This window comes from Rutidosis leptorrhynchoides, chromosome 4 (genome assembly GCF_046630445.1).
Source record: "Rutidosis leptorrhynchoides isolate AG116_Rl617_1_P2 chromosome 4, CSIRO_AGI_Rlap_v1, whole genome shotgun sequence".
Lineage (NCBI taxonomy): Eukaryota > Viridiplantae > Streptophyta > Magnoliopsida > Asterales > Asteraceae > Rutidosis > Rutidosis leptorrhynchoides.
The window spans coordinates 468,891,053-468,905,694 of NC_092336.1; positions in this window are offsets into that span (position 1 = coordinate 468,891,053).

Genomic DNA, 14,642 nt, shown 5'->3' on the forward strand with positions numbered 1-14,642 from the left:
TCCCGAGTGGCATCTTAACACCGCGACTAATCCACTCATTACATATTATGTGGTGTCTTAACACCGTAACTACCCCACATTCATTAATTTCCGGAGTGGCGTCTTAACACCACGACTAACCCACTCATTACGTATTATGTGGTGTCTTAACACCGCGACTACCCCACATTTCACGCCACATAAATAAATACATTATATACATACATGCATAATTATTCCACTCACCTTAACGATTCAGTGATGGTTTTATACTCCCACAAGCTTCAAATCAAAGTACCTAATATAATAAGTACTCAATAAACACACATACTAGTTGGACTAAACACCAACAATTCACTCATGTGTATTTAATTACTTAAATGCATTAAATGCCCCATTTACACCAAAACCGTCCATTTAATGTCAAGACCATCGTAAATCACTAAAAGCTAGTGATTAAGGTCTAACAACACTAAATAATACAAAATTGGGGTATTTCATACCCATCTTTCCCAACTAGGTCAATCATTAACCATTTAACCATTTTAAAGTCAACACACCCATTTCGGGTCATCCACTACCCAATTAACACCCATTCACTTAATAACTAGGTGTGCTAGCAATTAACTAACCAATTATAACTCATAATTTCATTTATCATTTCAAAAACTAGGTTAGTCATCTTTAAGTCCTCATGATCTAATCTTACCCAAGAACACCCAAAATCACCAAATATGAATTTTATGTTCATCACTAACCCAAAGCCATAACCCTTAAACAAATTAAAATAAGGAAATCAAGATTAGAGCATACCACCACAATCACCACGTAGCTAGTGATTAGATGAACAACTTTAATACACGCGCTTTGACTCGAAATCAACTTCTTCCTCCTTGATTTGAGCTTTCTCTCTCTCAAAGTGTTTCTAACTCTAGAACTTTAATTTGGGGAGAATATGAGGTTGGTCTAGTGTTGAATGTGTTTTCAACCACCACACAACTGGCTTCTAATGCCCTAAACTCGTCCCCATGTGAAAAGACAAGAATGCCCCTCATTTAACTTTAATTTAAAAAGCAGGAATCTGTGCACAGGAGCAGTGCACGGCGCGCACACTTACCCCTGCGCGGCGCGCACCAAGGTCTGGGCAGACTCTGACCTCTGTTTAGTTACACAATGCTTCCCACACTTCAAGTACTCTATTTACACTGCTGTATAATAATAATTTGGGTCTTACAACTCTCCCCCACTTGAATCGGAGCGCGTCCTCGCGATCTAAGCCGCATGGCAAGAGGGAAGATACACCAACACAAACTCTTCGGGCTCCCACGTAAACTCAGAACCTTTACTACGACGCCATTGAACTTTAAAAGTTCTCACCTCTTTATTTCTCAACATTTTCACCTTTTCATCGAGTATAGCAATCGGCTCCTCAACATACTCTAACTTGTTGTTTAGCTCAATCTCGTCTAATGGCACCCATGAAGAATCATCCGCAAGACACTTACGGAGATGGGAAACATGGAATGTATTATGGATCCCCGCAAGCTCTTCGGGTAATTCTAAACGATACGCAACTTCACCAACACGAGCTAAAATTTTAAATGGCCCAATAAACCGAGGAGCTAACTTTTCCCGTTTTCGAAATCGAATAATACCCTTCCATGGTGAAACCTTAAGCATCACCATGTCACCTTCTTGGAACTCAGTCGTGAGATGACTCGAAAATTTTCGACCAAATTTAAACTTAATCTTTATATGTTTCTGATATGATAAGCAAAGTCTATTTAATTGAGTCTCAATTTGTGGAACGGTTTACATGAATTCATTTGACTTTGACTATTCCCGACGATTCACGAACAACTATTTGTAAATAGATATGTGTATATATATATAAATAATAATTGAAAATATAATTGAAAATATAATTGAAAATATTATATGATGTTGTACTAAAATTTATTTATGCATAATAAAATAAAAATTTGATATTATGATAATTATTATTTAAAGCATATCTATATATAAATAATGTATATTAAATATATATCTTGTGATTTCGAATCTATTTAGTAAACCACAGTAACACTCAATTGTCATTCGATGGATATTAAACCAGTTTAATGCGAACTTATGTAATTTTAAAGTAAACTGTGCTTCAAAAATGAGTTTTACAAATTATAGACTTATTTAGAATGTATTTAGGAACTATTTGTTAAATTTTAAAACTTGTTATATTTCACTTGGGGTTGGGAGTGAATAATTAATGTAATTTTTATTTAATAATTAATGATCGAATTTTATACAATAATGACTGGAATAAATAAATATAGTTAAAATAAAATTTTAGAATTTTTTCGAAGAATTTTATTCGCCACTCTGAATTACATCGCAGCATGAAATAACACTTATGAAAATAGTGTCGGCACCAATAAGAATTATTAAAGTATTAGTACACGTTTTTCTTTACTTCTTTCTTATTTAATTATTATATTTTTTTCTTAATTATATTGTACTCCAGCTAATCTCTACCTTTATCTATAAATTTCAAAGTTTGAACTATGACTTGTAACTAATATTACTATCTTTGTTTCTATATATTTGTCGAGTAAACCATGAACCAAAAACCCCATGCTCGATCAAATCATCAACCACCACCCTCATCTATCACCACCACCTTGACAAACACTGAAAACATCACCACTACAACCGTCGATACCCTCACCATTCTACTCGGTCACCACACCTAGATATTACGGGCAACTCCAAGTTCTCACCTACTCCAAACGTATCACTCGTCTTTCTTTCTTCAATTCCTTGCTCCTGGATTAATCATTATATCTACACCTTCTATTCTGAAACTTTTCATACCACTTTTGTCCAACGGTTCACAATCACACATCAACTCATTTTTTTTTGTTTCATTCGGAAATTTAAACCACCATTCCGATTTTACTGTTTTCGTTACCATTTAAACCAACGGCGACCATCACCGTTTGAAACCCATTTAATCACCACAAGAACTCGATAAACTGCAAACTAGTATGGTCTTCTGTTTTTTTGTTGATGTAGACCACTACAACACCACCATAAGCGTTTCCTTGTTTCATTTTGAATCACCTCCGGTCACTAAACCACACCTCTGTCGTGTGTAACCGTCACCTCACAACCACCACCTTCTCTCTTTCTTTCATATTCATCTTTCTTTTTCTTTTCGCCACCAGCTACTAACTAGTATGTTTTCATCTAATACACAACAACCGTGTATATATAATAACTAGAGGATACAGTGTATATGGCGTCTCTACCCAGCCGGTTTTCAGTTTCCAACCGGGTACTTCAGTTAAACTATATTTTTATCCTTTCTTTCTTTTCTTTTTCTTCGCATTATGATTTTGTTCGATGCCACTCCAAACTCCTGCTATAACAGCAGGCTTGCTCCACTATGTTCCTCACAAGAAACCTCTTAATAACCTTGTCCTTAGAGCAACACTTTCCAAAGTTGGAGCAACGAATAAATTTCACGTGTCCACGACCGTTCAACCATCGTGAATATTCAGCCATATTCTGCTTTGTTAAACTGCTACGAAAATTTTGTTCCTACCTGTTATGAAACGGTGAAAAGAAGAAGTGATAGGTGACAATGATATTATGGCAAAATGGTATGCACAAAAGGGGACAAATGAGAGTGGACACTTTTTAATTTTATTATTGCATCAATTCACATCTGTCAACTTGTATCACGGGACACACCCATCGAACATTTAAATTGAAACAGGCTGTTGGGCCTTAAGTATGGAGAAAGGCTAAGTGGGCTCGTGAAAACTGTTATTAGGCAGCTATGAATATACTTGTTGGGCCGTGACCCAACTCCCATTTTGCTGATTGGACTTATAGATAAATGAAGATGATATTGATTCTATAATAGTGAGATGATACACGATGATATTAATGGTGATGATAAATTATTCGATGATGAATTAATGAAGAATATGTTAATTGGGTTTTAAGACAACCGAATTTATAGGTTAAAAGAATTTAATGTGTAAATTAAATCACATGGTGTCGAGCAGCTCAATGGTTTGGGTCTGTGCTTGTTAAGCGAGATGTCACGAGTTCGAGCCCCGGACTATAGCATTTATTTTTAGGCTTGTTTGGAAGGTAGTCTTCTTTTATAATATTTATTATTATTATTATAAGTATTATTAATATCATTATCATTGAAATTAGTATTAGTAATATCATTATTATTAATTTTATCAGAATATTATTATAAGCATTACTATTAATATTATCATGAATATCATTATTATTATCACTATTATTGTTAATCTTATTTTTATAAAAATTATTACTAGTATGATTATTAATATTACTATTATAATTACTAAAATTATAATTATTGTTATTATTAACATTATAAAGATATTACAATTTTTATTTACCAGTATTATTTTACCAAATAAATATTAACCACATAAAAATATTTCTAATACATATAACCTAACTCTATTTTTATTTTTATAATAAGTAAGATATATGAAATGAATATATATTTAAATTATTAATGGAACACATAAATCATTAAAATAACAGATATATCACTAATAATAATATATAAATTTGTTCGATTACCACTGTATGTGTTAATATATATATACATGATATAGGTTCGTGAATTCGAGGCCAACCCTCCATTGTTCAATATCGTCATATGTATTTTTACTACAAAATACATTATAGTGAGTTCATTTGCTCTCTTTTACTCTTTACGTTTTTGAGCTGAGAATACATGCAAATGCTTTATTAACTGTTTTACAATATTTATATGCGTGAGTTCATTTGATTCCCTTTTACTCTTTACATTTTTGGGACTGAGAATACATGCGTACTTTTACAACTGCTTTATTAAATGCTTTTGAAATACATTTTGAACTGCTAATACATGAAATGCTTTTATAAATGTTTGACGAGATAGACACAAGCAAAACATTCCTCGAATGAATTATGTGGACATGATAATTCAATTATGTGGACGTGATAATTGCCACAATTGATATGAATATTTTTCCCCTGATTATTATTGCTTGGTAACCTAAGAATTAGGGAACATCACTAATTTTGAGAATTAATGCACGCCTAATTGACGCGAATCCTAAAGGTAGCTACCGGGTTTAACACCCCCACCCAGAATGTTCACTAGACGGAAGGGCTAGTGGGCGTGGTGTTTAGTACTTCGAAGTTTATATGATTATTATACAGACGAGATGTTCTGTTTTGGGGATATTATTATGCGCATTATATGTTAAGGTCGGTTACCAAGCCAAGCTATGAAAGCAATGAAAAGTGAATGTTATGTATCGAGAAAATGATTTTATACACAGGTTATGTGTATGTTATTTTTGTGCACGAGATATGTGTACGGTTACTAAGATTTATGAAAGATGATTTCGTACACGAGAAAGGTGTACTGTATTTAAAAGATATCGCATGTACATTACAGGTGGGTATAGGATTCAGTCCCATTTATACCATGCAGCATTTAAATCTTGTGGTCTATCAAAATGATGAATTTTATTGTTTTATGATAAACTTATGAACTCACCAACCTTTTGGTTGACACTTGAAAGCATGTTTATTCTCAGGTATGAAAGAAATCTTCCGCTGTGCATTTGCTCATTTTAAAGACATTATTTGGAGTCGATCATCGCAATGGGACCAGATGTTGGTGACTTCGTCCAGATGGATTAGGACGGGGTATGACATGTCGGTCGTCTACGCTTATCGGCATACGACTTTTTCCTATCTTGAGCCGCTTTCAAATGAGTCCGAATCATTTCAATCTTACTATTCATCTCTAAAACCAAATCGGTACTCCCGATTTCCCTTTGTCCCACTTCACCCCAACAAATCGGAGTTCGACACCTACGCCCATAAAGCATCTCATAAGGTGGCATTCCAATACTAGCATGATAACTATTGTTGTACGAGAATTCCACCAAGGGCAAGTGCTCATTGTGACGACCCGGAAATTTTTGACCAAATTTAAACTTAATATTTATATGATTTCGATACGATAAGCAAAGTCTGTAAAGTTGAGTCTTAAAATTTTGGAACTGTTTACCTGAATTCAATTGAACCTCGACCAATTTCGACGTTTCACGAACAACTAACTTGTAAATATATATATATATATATATATATATATATATATATATATATATATATATATATATATATATATATATATATATATATATATATATATATATAATTTTATTTGAAATAATATATGATTTAATTGTTGGAAATAAATATATAAAATAATATTAGTATATTTAATTTAATATATAATATATAGATATATATATATATATATATATATATATATATATATATATAAAATGAAATATTATATATTGTAATTGTTATAATCAATGTTGAAAAATAATAATAATATATAATAATTATTATTTAAAGAGTTATATATATATAAATAAATTATATAGAATATATATATTTTGTGATTTCGAAGTTATTTAATAAACAACGGTAACGCTCAATTGTCATTCGATAGATAGTAAACGAGTTAAAAAGGAATTTATGTAATTTTAAAATAAACGGTGATCCGAAAATGAGTTTTACAAATTATAGACTTATTAAAAATGTATTTATGAACTATTTGTTGAATTTTAAAACTTCTTATATTTTACTTGGGGTTGGGAGTGAATAATTAATGTAATTTTTATTTAATAGTTAATAACCAAATTTTATACCATAATGACCAAAATAAATAAATATAGTTAATTTAAAAATATGGGATTTTTCTGAACACTTTTATCCGCCATTGATTATCAACGGATCACGAAACGTTTTCCATTTAATTTATGTCGACTAAATGATTACATGATTGCACAGTACCGATGGCTGTACTATTTCATAATTCATGAATGTTGATTTAGAAGTATTATTATATTATTATTATTATTGGTGTGCTAACTTCTTCTCGTTCTTCCACGTATTCACATCATTCATCCGTGAATTGAAGGTAATTGATATAGCATTGTACATGATTGATATATCATTCTGTTACACATCAATTCACCATCCACTATCTATATGATACTAAGATATATACCTACTATATTCATATATATATCGACATATTACAGATAGGTGTAAAAGTAACCAAAACCAAACACCCTTAAATTAATTGATCAACCATTTCACCTTACAATCAACCTTACATCCACAACTATCAATCCCTTTTATCTACTTCCACTTCTTATTTTCTTGATCAATCAATCCACCGCTTTGATCATCTCCATTGAATCAATTATCCACAAACGATCACCATTTAAACCTAACTAAAAAACATATATGATGATTGCTTGTTTACTATTTTTACTTGTTGTGGTGTGCTAACAGAATCTCCAACTCATTTATAGTTGTAACTACTCACTTCCGGGTTCGACAACCATAGATCACTTTCATCTTCGATCACAACCTCCGGTCACCTTCACGACACCACACACCACCATGATGAAACAACCACCTCCGGTCACCATGAACAACCACATCACCTTCTCTCTCTATTCAGTTTCTATTCAACTAAAACTGAAGGCAAACACCCAAAACAATCATAACGTTAAACTGCAGCTGCTGCATTGTATTTTTTTTCTGTTTCCTTTTCCCTACTTCTGCTACAGTCCGAAAACTATCACCACCACCATTACCATTGAAACCCATAAATATTTCCTATTTTAATCGACCCAAAACACCACCCTTAATTACTGTCTACTATTACCTGCTGGTTGCTATTACTGTTTCTTCTACAGCCGAAAACCACCATCCTTCACCACCATGCGTGAACCCAACTCGAACAGTCTCATCTGCAGCTTTGTTGCAGCTTCTAATTACTTCTGTTCTACTGTTGTGTTTCATTCAGCTACAATGGTATTGTTAATTCTTTTATTTTGGTTATTGTAATAAAAAGGTGAACTTTATATGTTAAAGAACAGACCAGATGAAACAAGTGTTTGAATTGTGTCCTCTTTTTTTTTTGCTTTTAAAAAGTGTAATATACACTATGAGTGTCCATGGTAACAAATACCCATTTTGACCCTGAGGTTTCGTTTTCAGTTAAAACCGTTCACGAACTTTCAAGTTAAACGGCGATGAACAAGATTATGAATAAAACATTGAACAAGATTGTGGATATTTTTTTTCTATTGCCATACAAATCAACTCAATCCATCATCGAACACCAATTATGTGTCACGGCTGCTACACTTCATTTTTTTCTTCTGTTCACCATCGAAACTAAACAAAAACCACCATAACCCTATCATCGAACACCATCAATCACTCATAAGAAAACCAATGGTTGTTACTACTATTCGAAGATCAACAAGCATTCAGTTCGTTTTACTGTTGTTTGGAAACGGTTACCTTCTGTCGATAGGTTGATGCAATACCATTAGTTCCTTTTATTTTTAACCTAATACTTATAACTTAGGTTAAGTGGACTAGTTGATGGAATCCAATGAAACAAACATATGGACTATTATATGGGCTGTTATGATTATGCAAGTTGGGCCAAGAACCACTTCCATTTTATGTTAGGCCGATATCTTGCTTCTTCTAGTGGACCGTATAAATTGTTAAATTTCCAGTTGGGTCGTATTTTCATTTGTGTCTTTAGGACTGAGATCCAGTCTGTTTTGGAACGTATGATGACGACATGATGATAATCATGTTAGGTTGATGGCATTTTTGTAAGACAACTCCTTTGAGGTAGTTTACTTATTACTCATTATTATTATTATTATTATTATTATTATTATTATTATTATTATTATTATTATTATTATTATTATTATTATTATTATTATTATCATTAACATGATTTTTCTAAATAATTTTATTTACATTATTTTTATTATCACTATTACTATCATTAGTATTATTATTATTATTACATTATTATTATTACTACAAACATAATAACATTATTATATAAATATTACATATAACAAATTACTGATTTTTGATGTAATACCAACTATATATATATATATATATATATATATATATATATATATATATATATATATATATATATATATATATATATATATATATATATATATATATATATATTGTAATATAACTATATGTATGAATAATGATTATTTACAAAATAACAATATATAATATATAACTGAAGATATAAAATATAAATAAAGTATATATATTTATATAACCACAACACTTAATATATAAATATTATGTAGGAGGAATTATGTGATTATATGTGTTAATATATATATACTTGATATAGGTTCATGAATCCGAGGCCAACCTTGCATTGTTCAGTTCCGTCGTATGCATATTTTTACTACAAAATATCGTATTGTGAGTTTTATTTGCTCCCTTATTAAATGCTTTTACAATATATATTTTTGGGACTGAGAATACATGCGCTGCTTTTAAAACTATTTTACGAAATAGACACAAGTAATCGAAACTACATTCTATGGTTGAATTGTTATACTGGATATCGCCCTTGTTGAACTTGGTAGCCTAAGAATTGGTGTTTATTATAATTGCCACCAATTGACGCGAATCCTAAAGATAGATCTATGGGCTTTGACACGCCCCAGTCAGAGAATTTGAACTGCTTTAGTACTTCGATGTTATATGTTTGGGGATATTCTAGATGCATTTTGTTAATGTCGGTTACCAGGCGTTCAATCCACATGAATGAATTTTAAACACTTGCGAGTGTATGATTATTGATTAAATGAAATCTTGTGGTCTATTAAAATTATGGAAATGTTTGATTACGATAAACTAATGAACTCACCAACCTTTTGGTTGACACTTTAAAGCATGTTTATTCTCAGGTATGAAAGAAATCTTCCGCTGTGCATTTGTTCATTTTAGAGATATTACTTGGAGTCATTCATGACATATTTCAAAAGATGTTGCATTTGAGTCGTTGAGTTCATCAAGATTAATATTAAGTCAATTATAGTTGGATATATTATGAAGTGGTATGCATGCCCTTAACTTTTGATGTAATTAAAGTTTGTCTTTTTAAAAACGAATGCAATGTTTGTAAAATGTATCATATAGAGGTCAAGTACCTCGCGATGTAACCAAATGTAATGTATTCGTCCAGATAGATTAGGACGGGTCATGAAAGTTGGTATCAGAGCGGTGGTCTTAGCGAACCAGGTCTGCATTAGTATGTCTAACTGATAGTCGTTAGGATGCATTAGTGAGTCTGGACTTCGACCGTGTCTGCATGTCAAAAGTTTTGCTTATCATTTCGTGTCGAAAATTACATGCTTATCATTCTTAGGGAATCACTTGCTTATCATTCTTAGTCTAGACACATCTTATTGCATTGACAGCATGAATAGTGTATAGACAAGATTCATATCTTAGCGTATCTGCTAAATCATATCTTAGCTTATCTGTTACTGTAAACCTTGCCTAACATATTCCGTAAATTCCTTCGTAATCTACGAAATCTATTGTTCTATATATATATATATATATATATATATATATATATATATATATATATATATATATATATATATATATATATATATATATATATATATATATATATATATATATATATATATATATTCTATGTAATTAGAATACCATCCGATAGCCGAAAATCGTTTCATATTGAAAATTCCTTTATTCAATCGTACGAAATAGAACTCACCATCTAATGACCCGTCCTAATCCATAGGGACGAATACATTACATTTGGTAACATTGCGAGGTATTTGACCTCTATATAATACATTTTACAAACATTGCATTAGTTTTTAAAAGACAAACTTTCATTACAATGAAAGTTGACAGGCATGCATGATATCTCATAATATATCTAAACTATGGATGACTTATTATCAATCTTGATGAACTCAACGACTCGAATGCAACGTCTTTTGAAATATGCCCTGAATGACTCCAAGTAATATCTTTAAAATGAGCAAATACACAGCGAAAGATTTCTTTAATACTTGAGAATAAACATGCTTACAAGTGTCAACCAAAAGGTTGGTGAGTTCATTAGTTTATCATAACAATCATTTCCATTAATTTAATAGATCACAAGATTTTCATTTCATTTTTCATAAACATCATCTCATATCAGGCATTTCGCAAACTGCATAGAGATAAAAATCATTCATATGGTGGACGCTTGATAACCGAACTGACAGGATGCATATAGAATATCCCCATCACTCCGGGACTCTCATCGGACATGATAATCGAAGTACTAAAGCATTCGTAACTCTAATGGGACGTGTCAAGGTCCATAGATTTATCTTTAGGATTCGCGTCAATTAGGGGCCATTTCCCTAATTCTTAGGCTACCAAGCTAAAAAGGGGCATATTCGATTCGATAATCCAACCATAGAATGTAGTTTCGATTACTTGTGTCTATTTCGTAAAACATTTATAAAAGCAGCGCATGTATTCTCAGTCCCAAAAATATATATTGCAAAAGCATTTAAAAAGAGAGCAAATGAAACTCACTATACTGTATTTTGTAGTAAAAATACATATGACATCATTGAACAAGTGTAGGGTTGGCCTCGGATTCACGAACCTATATCATTTATATGTATATTTATTAATATACATAGTTGTAATCGAGCAATATAGATTTATTAATTATATCCTTTTCATATTGATAATATATATATGTTTCTTATATTCATTTTGTATTTACAAATATATTAATTTTTGTTATGTTATGTATATTAAATATATCATTTGTATATTAATAATAGTAATTATAATAAGACCAAAATAATATTATTAGTGGTAAAAATGATTATAATACTTTATATTATTAATAAGATAGTAATGTTAATGATTTTATTAATGATAATAATAATAATGTTATTAATAATAATAAATGTAAAAATATTACTTTTATTGTTAATGATAGTTTTAATAATAATGATTTACTAATAATAATAATAATAATAATAATAATAATAATAATAATAATAATAATAATAATAATAATAATAATAATAATAATAACTTTAAAAAATATGATAATATTAATAATTATACTACTTAAGGTTAATACTTATAATGATAATAATATTAGTAATAATAATAATAATCATAATAATACTAATAATCCTACTTGTAATTATAATTTTGATAATAATACTAAAAGGGTAACTACTACCTTTATTGGTAAAAATAATAATACTACTAACTAATATACTAGTAGTAATAACAATAACTAATAATAACAATGATATTAACAATATTAATAAATAATAATAAATATAATGATAATAATAATAATAATAATAATAATAATAATAATAATAATAACAATTAGAAAAACTACCTTTCAAGGCTTTTAGTAAAAAAGAATGACCCGAACCGGGCTCGAACCCGTAACCTCTCGCATACCCATCTCACACCTTAACTACAAGTCTGTTTCTAATTATCTGTAATAACTTAACACCCATTTATTTTAAATCCGTCTATCTATCTGGTTCCCCTTTCATCTTCATCAGAACAGGATCGACCACATACCATAATTAATCATAGAAACAAGTTTTAAAAAATTGAGTTAAAATGTGAAAGTGAAATGGAAACATTCAGTTATTTGTTGAATGGATTTACAGAAAACAAAATTGAAACGTTTTGCAACAGTAGACACGCAAGAAACATATAAGAACTCCAAACACGTTTTAAAATTCTAGACACTTTTAAATTAAACTTACAACATGAAATAGGTTGCAAAACTCTTTTAGAAACTACCTGTCCCTTAATTGAATCTAAAACTTCAACTGGAAATCGAATTTCAAGATGAACAAAAAGGTTGACTTTTGAGAAATAAACTTTGACTTCGAAATTCCAACTCAATTCGAAAAATTGAAGGTTGAAACTTTACATAAAGTTCGTTTGATGATTTTCTAACAAGACTGCATTATTTGTTTTTGAAATTAAAGATGAATTCGTGTGTTTTAGAAAAATGAGAGCAAGACAGGGTCGTTGGTTTATTTTCTTCGATTTTTATTTTTATTTCCCTGCTTGAATTGCAACAATGATTTAAAGCGTATAATTGAGTTCAATTACAGTAATAAGATTCGTTTAAAATTTGTTTTATAGCTTAATTTGCTCGACACCCATATATTCGATCAGTACGAATAATTATAAAAAAATAAAAGGGGAAAAGGACTCTCAACAGATTTTGTCTGTTTTGAGAGTTGAATTCGATGTTTAACTAATTACATACTGGATACAGAAATTGAATTAAATCGATAGGGATGTGGAACAGGAAATCACGCTTTATATAACAGTTTTTATTTATGGTAATTAATTTTTAATGATTAATAAGTTTATTATTAATAGTACAAATAACTAATAATAATAGTTATATTAATAATAAATAATAAGGATAATAATAATTATAAATATGATATTACTAATGATAAAAATAATAATTTGTATTATTTTTATAACAATAATGATAACAAAAAATAATAATGATTTTCAATGATGAAAGTAATAATAATTAATAATAATAATTAAAAATCATAATTATAATAATGATAAATAATATTTTTAATATTAATGGTAATATTAGTAATAATAATAATATTATAACAAATTACATGTATCCAATTTCCTATCTATATCTTATGTATTGAAATTAATAATATTAATAATATTGATATTAGTATTAGTATTAAAGTAATAAGAATAATATAACAACTATATCCTAACTTGTAATTACATATAATATATTAACCTTACATTTCATTAATTATGTATTTCCTATTTTATATAATAACATATTTGAATATTTATCAGTTATATATTTTATATATATTACAATATAATATTTATTAATAACAATCATATATATATCCAACTACTATATATAATTATGTTTTAAATATCTAGTTTTTATTGTATAACATAAATTATTTTACGTTTGATGTGCGCAGAGGTGTATACGAAATACTACGAAATACTACACAGGTTTTATTAATTTACGGATGGGATATACCTAAACTTTACTACAACACTATAGGCAGTGTACCTAATCGTACAGTAGTGTAGTTTTTAGTAAGTTCGGTTCGTTCCGCAGGGAGCTAGCCAAGTTTAACGCTATATTTTTAAAACTATATTTGTATATATATATATATATATATATATATATATATATATATATATATATATATATATATATATATATATATATATATATATATATATATATATATATATATATATATATATATATATATATATAAGTAGTATTATTATTATTATAAAAGGGGGTTTACCATTTAATGACCGGTTTGTCGATTTTAAATAAAGCGTAAAGATAAATGACGATAATATAAATGATAGAATTTAAATTGCGATAAAGTAAATTGCAGTTATTAAAATGACAGTAAATAAAGGTACCATGAAATATGAAATAAAAGTATTATGCTTATTTAAACTTCCGTAATCATGATATTTGACGTTTTGATTTTAATTAATTGTTACCCGGGTTAATTGTCCTTTGGCCTGGTTTATTTGATACCTATCTGGTTTTTGTCCATAATAGTCCATCGGTCATAATTATAAAATGCTCGTCA